At 43.3% G+C, this 9,768-nt stretch overlaps 1 non-coding gene across 1 annotated transcript; it reads left to right on the top strand.

Moving 5' to 3' along the window:
- The first annotated feature begins 7,300 nt into the window (after nt 1-7,300).
- On the top strand, nt 7,301-7,372 carry trnae-uuc (transfer RNA glutamic acid (anticodon UUC)). Its single transcript has one exon. It is a non-coding gene; the product is annotated as a tRNA-Glu (tRNA).
- Nucleotides 7,373-9,768: the final 2,396 nt, after the last annotated feature.

The raw sequence follows: 9,768 nt of genomic DNA, 5'->3' as shown, positions 1-9,768 counted from the left end.
AACAAAAAGTTACTAAAAACAGTCACTTTTGCCTCTTTGAGCTGTAATTTGACCCCCTTAACATGCTTCAAAACTCATCATATTTGACACACACATCAGGACTGGCAAAAATTGCGATCTAATAAAAAATCCAACCCCAAAACTCAAAATTGCGCTCTAGCGCCCCCTAGGAAAAAACACAGACAAAACAGCTTGTAACTTCCAAAACTCAAAATTGCGCTCTAGCGCCCCCTAGGAAAAAAACACAGACAAAACAGCTTGTAACTTCCGGTAGGAATGTCGTAAAGACGTGAAACAAAAACTTCTATGTAGGTCTGCCTTAGACCTAGATTTCATACATAATATCCTTCAGCAAAAATCAACAGGAAGTTGGCAATTCCCCCTACAAAACAAAAAGTTAGTAAAAACAGTCACTGTTGCCTCTTTGAGCTGTGATTTGACCCCCTTAACATGCTTCAAAACTCACCATATTTGACACACACATCAGGACTGGCGAAAATTGCCATCTAATCAAAAAACCAAACCCCAAAACTCAAAATTGCCCTCTAGCGCCCCCTAGGAAAAAACACAGACAAAACAGCTTGTAACTTCCAAAACTCAAAATTGCGCTCTAGCGCCCCCTAGGAAAAAAACACAGACAAAACAGCTTGTAACTTCCGGTAGGAATGTCGTAAAGACGTGAAACAAAAACCTCTATGTAGGTCTGCCTTAGACCTAGATTTCATACATAATATCCTTCAGCAAAAATTAACAGGAAGTTGGCAATTCCCCCTACAAAACAAAAAGTTAGTAAAAACAGTCACTTTTGCCTCTTTGTAATTTGACCCCCTAAACATGCTTCAAAACTCACCATATTTGACACACACATGAGGACTGGCAAAAATTGCGATCTAATAAAAAAATCCAACCCCAAAACTCTACATTGCGCTCTAGCGCCCCCTAGGACGAAAACACAGACACAACTGCTCCTAGGAAGAAAACTCAGACAAAACGGCCTGTAACTTCCAGTAGGAATGTCTTAGAGACATGAAACGAAAACCTCTACGTAGGTCTCACTTAGACCTACATTTCATATATTGACAACCCCCAGCAAAAATCAACAGGAAGTTTGCAATTCCCCCTTCAAAACAAAAGTTTTGTAAAAACCGGTCACCTTTTTTCAAACATTATCTCCTCTGAGCGCGTTTGTCGTGTCGGCTTCAAACTAGCACAGGAGAGAGATTGAACCCTTTTGATTAAAAGTTGACCAAAGAGTTTTAACTACTGCTCCGGTTTGGATTTTATGTGCCGTCAAAGTCGGTCCCGTACATCGCTGCTTGCAGCTTTAATTAGGTCTAAGTGAGACCTACGTTGTAAAGACGTGAAACAAAAACCTCTATGTAGGTCTGCCTTAGACCTAGATTTCATACATAATATCCTTCAGCAAAAATCAACAGGAAGTTGGCAATCCCCCTACAAAACCAAAAGTTAGTAAAAACAGTCACTTTTGCCTCTTTGAGCTGTAATTTGACCCCTTTAACATGCTTCAAAACTCACCATATTTGACACACACATCAAGACTGGCAAAAATTGCGATCTAATAAAAAATCCAACCCCAAAACTCTACATTGCGCTCTAGCGCCCCCTAGGAAGAAAACTCAGACAAAACTGCCTGTAACTTCCAGTAGGAATGTCTTAGAGACATGCAACAAAAACCTCTACGTAGGTCTCATTTAGACCTAAATTTCATATATTGACAACCCCCAGCAAAAATCAACAGGAAGTTTGCAATTCCCCCTTCAAAACAAAAGTTTTGTAAAAACCGGTCACCTTTTTTCAAACATTATCTCCTCTGAGCGCGTTTGTCGTGTCGGCTTCAAACTAGCACAGGAGAGAGATTGAACCCTTTTGATTAAAAGTTGACCAAAGAGTTTTAACTACTGCTCCGGTTTGGATTTTATGTGCCGTCAAAGTCGGTCCCGTCCATCGCTGCTTGCAGCTTTAATTATTATTGAGTTTATAAAGAGTTAATATCAGGAGTACTTCCTTAAAGAGGCCAGTGTGTGATTTATAAGTGTATTGGGCACGTCTGTATTTAAAATGTTTATTTTATAAATCACAATGTTACTCATTAATATGTTCAACACACTGATTTTGGTGACCGCCCCTGATTATTTTGAAAACACTATGATTAGCGCTTAACTTAGTGTACATAATTGTACCTGATGGACAAAGACCGTTAGAGAAAGACACACACTCACACTTGTAGGGGGTCATGAGAGAGGAGAAATTCCAAGTCAGGATGTGTTACCCTATCGACCTTCCGTCCCCATAGCAACGGTATCTGGCACGCACACACACACACACACACACACACACACACACACACACACACACACACACACACACACACACACACCAACACAAAGGCATTTTGGGAAAGAACAGGTTTTATATTGCTGCTGGCTTTGCACTCCTGGGCCATCACCCCGGTAACATCAGTGCTTCTCAGACCTCTAACATTTACTCTCTTGCGAGATACACAAGTGTGTGCACATACGCCAAGACGCACAAACATGACAAAAGAGTTATGTCCGTTCTGAATTGTTACCAAAAAGAGGAATGCCGGGCCTTTACTTCATTGTGCTTAAAGTGACAACAATCCCAATTTTCTTCTTTTTCTTGTCGCGCCGAAGTCCGCATTTTTTGACTCAACGAGAGGGACAAGCGGTAGAAAATTGATGGATGGATGTTTTTTGTTTCATCTCAGCCGTCTGACTTTTCAAATTCATATTCAACATGCCGACATCGAAGCTATTTTATTTGGTACATGGTGAAATGATAAGTGTGACCAGTAGATGGCAGTCACACATAAGAGACACGTGTAGGCTGCAATATGACTCAAGTAAACAACACCAACATTTTATATGTTCCGTTGAAAATATAGAACATTACACACAACGCTCAAAAAAAATCTATCAAAATGTTTAGTACGACTTTGGTAAGCTATGAAGCCACACCGCTTGATGGATTGTACTGTGCTTCAACATACGAGTATTATGTGTGTAAGGTAAGACATATTATCTGGCGGGTTTTTTTTCACAAAATATTATGCAAAATAATTGTTTCTTACCTTCTGGTACCTGCTGATCTGTATTTGGGATCTGCATAAGTCCTGAAAATTTGCGCGCGTTCGCCTTTGTAGGCCGTGGCGACACCTTAGTCCAGGGGTCGGCAACCCAAAATGTTGAAAGAGCCATATTGGACCAAAAATACAAAAACAAATCTGTCTGGAGCCGCAAAAAATTAAAAGCCATATTACATACAGATAGTGTGTCATGAGATATAAATTGAATTAAGAGGACTTAAAGGAAACTAAATGACCTCAAATATAGCTACAAATGAGGCATAATGATGCATTATGTACATATCCATCCATCCATCCATCCATCCATCTTCTTCCGCTTATCCGAGGTCGGGTCGCGGGGGCAGCAGCCTAAGCAGGGAAGCCCAGACTTCCCTCTCCCCAGCCACTTCGTCCAGCTCTTCCTGTGGGACCCCGAGGCGTTCCCAGGCCAGCCGGGAGACATAGTCTTCCCAACGTGTCCTGGGTCTTCCCAACGTGTCCTGGGTCTTCCCCGCGGCCTCCTACCGGTCGGACGTGCCCTAAACACCTCCCTAGGGAGGCGTTCGGGTGGCATCCTAACCAGATGCCCGAACCACTTCATCTGGCTCCTCTCGATGTGGAGGAGCAGCGGCTTTACTTTGAGCTCCCCCCGGATGACAGAGCTTCTCACCCTATCTCTAAGGGAGAGCCACGCCACCCGGCGGAGGAAACTCATTTCGGCCGCTTGTACCCGTGATCTTGTCCTTTCGGTCATAACCCAAAGCTCATGACCATAGGTGAGGATGGTAACGTAGATCGACCGGTAAATTGAGAGCTTTGCCTTCCGGCTCAGCTCCTTCTTCACCACAACGGATCGATACAGCGTCCGCATTACTGAAGACGCCGCACCGATCCGCCTGTCGATCTCACGATCCACTCTTCCCTCACTCGTGAACAAGACTCCGAGGTACTTGAACTCCTCCACTTGGGGCAAGATCTCCTCCCCAACCCGGAGATGGCACTCCACCCTTTTCCGGGCGAGAACCATGGACTCGGACTTGGAGGTGCTGATTCCCATCCCAGTCGCTTCACACTCGGCTGCGAACCGATCCAGTGAGAGCTGAAGATCCTGGCCAGATGAAGCCATCAGGACCACATCATCTGCAAAAAGCAGAGACCTAATCCTGCAGCCACCAAACCAGATCCCCTCAACGCCTTGACTGCGCCTAGAAATTCTGTCCATAAAAGTTATGAACAGAATCGGTGACAAAGGGCAGCCTTGGCGGAGTCCAACCCTCACTGGAAACGTGTCCGACTTACTGCCGGCAATGCGGACCAAGCTCTGACACTGATCATACAGGGAGCGAACTGCCACAATCAGACAGTCTGATACCCCATACTCTCTGAGCACTCCCCACAGGACTTCCCGAGGGACACGGTCGAATGCCTTCTCCAAGTCCACAAAGCACATGTAGACTGGTTGGGCAAACTCCCATGCACCCTCAAGGACCCTGCCGAGAGTATAGAGCTGGTCCACAGTTCCACGACCAGGACGAAAACCACACTATTCCTCCTGAATCCGAGGTTCGACTATCCGGCGTAGCCTCCTCTCCAGTACACCCGAATAGACCTTACCGGGAAGGCTGAGGAGTGTGATCCCACGATAGTTAGAGCACACCCTCCAGTTCCCCTTCTTAAAGAGAGAATATGTACATATAGCTAGCCTAAATAGCATGTTAGCATCGATTAGCTTGCAGTCATGCAATGACCAAATATGTCTGATTAGCACTCCACACAAGTCAATAACATCAACAAAACTCACCTTTCATGCACAACCTTAGAAGTTTGGTGGACAAAATGAGACAGGAAAAGAAGTGGCATAAAACACGTCCTAGAACGTCGGAAAAAGTTATACACGTAAACAAACTACGGTGAGTTCAAGGACCTCCAAAATTAGTAGGACAAAACGGCGCTCATCAAATACTCGAATCAGTGAAGCATGTTTAATATAAACAGTGTGCTTTGTAACAATTAGGGAGGTTTGTGTCATGTTTGTCCTCCTACAGAAACCATATTAAAACAAAAAATAGATTTTTTTCCCCCTCATCTTTTTCCATCCTTTAACAGTTAATTTGACTAATTTTCATTAATTACTAGTTTCTATGTAACTGTTTTTATATTGTTTTACTTATTTACTTATTTTATTTTATTAGGGCCCGTATGGCCCATTGTATAAGGACTCCCAAAGGGAGTCCTTATGCAATGGGACATAAGGACCTATTGAATTTGTAAGGTTTTATTATTCTTTATTATTATTATACCGACCGCCTCTTTGAGCTGTAATTTGACCCACTTAACATGCTTCAAAACTCACCATATTTGACCCACACCTCGAAAATTGCCTTTTAATAAAAAAACCAAACCCCAAAACTCAAAATTGCGCTCTAGCGCCCTCTAGGAAAAAAAACAACTAGACTGCCTGTAACTCCCACTAAGAAGGTCGGAGAGACATGAAACAAAAACCTCTATGTAGGTCTGACTCAGATCTAGATTTCATAATAGTACATTCTCGGGCTAAAATCAACAGGAAGTTGGCAATTCCCCCTTCAAGACAAAAAAAGTACTAAAAACAGTCACTTTTGCCTCTTTGAGCTGTAATTTGACCCCCTTAACATGCTTCAAAACTCACCAAACTGAACGCACACATCAGGACTGGCAAACATTGCGATCTAAACAAAAAACCTAACCCCAAATCTCAAAATTGCGCTCTACTGCAATTTTTGAATAAAACGCAAAAAAAACTGCTCCTCGGAAGAAGACAATGACAAAACTGCCTGTAACTCCCACTGGGAAGGTCGGAGAGACATGAAACAAAAACCTCTATGTAGGTCTCACTTAGACCTACATTTCATAAATTGACAATCCCCAGCAAAAATCAACAGGAAGTTTGCTATTCCCCCTTCAAAACACATTTTTTTGTAAAAACCGGTCACCTTCCTTCAAAAACGAACTCCTCTGAGTGCGTTTGTCGTTTCGCCTTCAAACTAACACAGGAGAGAGATTGAACCCTTGTGATTACAATGACCCAAGCGCTTTTTTTCTCACTGCTTCGGTTTTGATTTTATGACCCTTCAAAGACCCGCTGCGCTGATGCTGCTGCGCTGCTGTTTTTTTAAGATGGCTGCTTAAAAGCAGGAAGCACCAACGTGCCCACACAATGCAGACAAGGTAGGTACACTACACAAAAGTCTTGGGACACTTCAGACTAAAAGTAGACAAAAGTATTGGGACACTTATGACTATCACTGGACAAAAGTATTGGGACACTTAGGACTAGCACCTGCCAAATACGCGGGCCCGACCAATGCTGCTTGCAGCTTTAATTTTATTTATTTTTTTAAAAAGGACCTTATCTTCACCATACCTGGTTGTCCAAATTAGGTGTTAATTCCACGACTGTATACATCGGTATCGGTTTATATCGGTAATTAAGAGTTGGACAATATCGGAATATCGGATATCGGCAAAAAAGCCATTATCGGACATCCCTACTTATATCTGTCAGTAAACTCGCCATGAAAGCGCTAAAACATACCGGTGTAGTGAGTTTACATTATTCACCCAAGGAACTTTAGTTATTAGAGAGTTCCGGTTGGACGTTTTTTTCACAGGACACAATTCCGGCGTTTTTGTTGCACTAGTGAGCCACGTATGAGGAGATGCTGCTCCGTTATTGATTGAAGTAAAGTCTGAATGTCATTAAAACAGTTAGCTCCATCTTTTGACACTTCTTCCACTCCCGTCCTTGCACGCTACACCGCTACAACAAAGATGACGGGAGAAAAATCGCTGTCGAAAGTGAGCCACGTGAATAAGACCGCCCACAAAACGGCGCATCCTGAAGAGACTGTTAGAAAGCGGCTTGAAGATGATCTGTAAAACATGATCTATGCAACATTTTGACCAAAGAACTACCATTACATGTTATGTAGACCACAAGGAAGTGTTTTATATTTAGAAAAAAATATATATACCATGACCCCTTTAATGCGCCTTATAAGCCGGTGCGCCTTATATATGAAAATAGACCTGACTAGACCCGCTCATCGGCAGTGAAGTGAATTATATTTATATAGCGCCTTTCTCTAGTGACTCAAAGCGTTTTTACATATTGAAACCCAATATCTAAGTTACATTTAAGCCAGTGTGGGTGGCACCCTGGTGGTCCAGTGGCTAGGATTCAGCGATTTCACCGCCGTGGCCCGGGTTCGATTCCCGGTCAGGGTAAGCTATCCAACCCTTTTGCCATGAATTGATTAACGTGGACCCCGACTTAAACAAGTTGAAAAACGTATTCGGGTGTCACCATTTAGTGGTCAATTGTACGGAATATGTACTGTACTGTGCAATCTACTAATAAAAGTTTCAATCAATCAATGAAACCGGGAGTAGGTGGGTAAAGTGTCTTGCCCAAGGACACAAGGCAGTGACGAGGATGGCAGAAGCGAAGATCGAACCTGGAACCCTCAAAATACCCTCAAAATACGGTACACAAGTGTTAATAATCCATACATTCTACAAACCCCGTTTCCATATGAGTTGGGAAATTGTGTTAGATGTAAATATAAACGGAATACAATGATTTGTAAATCATTTTCAACCCATATTCAGTTGAATGCACTACAAAGACAACATATTTGATGTTCAAACTCATAAACTTTATTTTTTTTTTTGCAAATAATAATTAACTTAGAATTTCATGGCTGCAACACGTGCCAAAGTAGTTGGGAAAGGGCATGTTCACCACTGTGTTACATGGCCTTTTCTTTTAACACTCAATAAACGATTGGGAACTGAGTAAACTAATTGTTGAAGCTTTGAAAGTGGAATTCTTTCCCATTCTTGTTTTATGTAGAGCTTCAGTCGTTCAACAGTCCGGGGGTCTCCGCTGTCGTATTTTTACGCTTCATAATGCGCCGCACATTTCCGATGGGAGACAGGTCTGGACTGCAGGCGGAACCAGGAAAGTACCCGCACTCTTTTTTTTACGAAGCCACGCTGTTGTAACACGTGCTGAATGTGGCTTGGCATTGTCTTGCTGAAATAAGCAGGGGCGTCCATGAAAAAGACGGCGCTTAGATGGCAACATATGTTGTTCCAAAACCTGTATGTACCATTCAGCATTAATGGTGCCTTCACAGATGTGTAAGTTACCCATGTCTTGGGCACTAATGCACCCCCATACCATCACAGATGCTGGCTTTTGAACGTTGCGTCGATAACAGTCTGGATGGTTCGCTTCCCCTTTGGTCCAGATGACACCATGTCGAATATATTTCCAAAAACAATTTGAAATGTGGACTCGTCAGACCACAGAACACTTTTCCACTTTGCATCAGTTCAATTTAGATGAGCTCAGGCCCAGAGACGTTTCTGAATGTTGTTGATAAATGGCTTTCGCTTTGCAGAGTAGAGTTTTAACTTGCACTTACAGATGTAGCGACAAACTGTATTTAGTGACAGTGGTTTTCTGAAGTGTTCCTGAGCCCATGTGGTGATATCCTTTAGAGATTGATGTCGGTTTTTGATACAGTGCCGTCTGAGGGATCGAAGGTCACGGTCATTCAATGTTGGTTTCCGGCCATGCCGCTTACGTGCGGTGATTTCTCCAGATTCTCTGAAGCTTTTGATGATATTACGGACCGTAGATGTTGAAATCCCTAAATTTCTCGCAATTGCACTTTGAGAAACGTTGTTCTTAAACTGTTTGACTATTTGCTCACGCAGTTGTGGACAAAGGGGTGTACCTCGCCCCATCCTTTCTTGTGAAAGACTGAGCATTTTTTGGGAAGCTGTTTTTATACCCAATCATGGCACCCACCTGTTCCCAATTAGCCTGCACACCTGTGGGATGTTCCAAATACCGTATTTTCCGCACCATAAGGCGCCCTGGGTTATAAGCCGCGCCTTCAATGAACGGCATATTTCAAAACTTTGTCCACCCATAAGCCGCCCCGTGTTGTAAGCCGCATCTAACTGCGCTAAAGGAATGTCAAAAAAACAGTCATGGAATCGTATATCAACATGGACGGAGCTGCTGAAAAAAGCCACCCGGCCTCTTCGCGTAAACTTAAACTTACCTTAACCACTCGCTCATCTTTTCTTCATCCATCCCTTCGAGTTAGCTTTTATGATGACGCCGGCTGGAAAGGTCTCTTTTGGCAAGGTCTTCCTTTTGAATATCACCATGGGTGGAAGTTTCTGGCCATTAGCATGGCAAGCTAGAACCACAGTGAAGGATGACTTCTCATTCCCTGTGGTGCGAATATTCACCGTACGTGCTCCCGTTGTATCCACAGTGCGGTTCACAGGAATATCAGTTGCTGTGAAATAGTAATCCGTGTGCGGATGGAGAGATTGCGTCTTTTCATGAACCGGATCCCTGTCACTTGGTAGGAGCCATTTTGTGGTCTTTACAGATGTAAACACACAAAGGAAATGAAACGTACGGTATATCCGCGCGCTTTTTCTTCTTCTACGCGGGCGGGTGGTTGCTTACAGTAGAAGAAGAAGCGCTTCCTGTTCTATGGGGGCGGGTGCTTACCTTGGCGGTTGCTTGCGTAGAAGAAGAAGCGCGTCCTGTTCTACCGGGAAAAAAGATGGCGGCTGTTTACCGAAGTTGC

The sequence above is a fragment of the Nerophis lumbriciformis genome, linkage group LG28 (assembly GCF_033978685.3).
Source record: "Nerophis lumbriciformis linkage group LG28, RoL_Nlum_v2.1, whole genome shotgun sequence".
NCBI classification, from domain to species: domain Eukaryota; kingdom Metazoa; phylum Chordata; class Actinopteri; order Syngnathiformes; family Syngnathidae; genus Nerophis; species Nerophis lumbriciformis.
The sequence above is the reverse complement of the archived record's forward strand: the minus strand, read 5'-3'. Positions and strand labels throughout refer to the sequence as shown.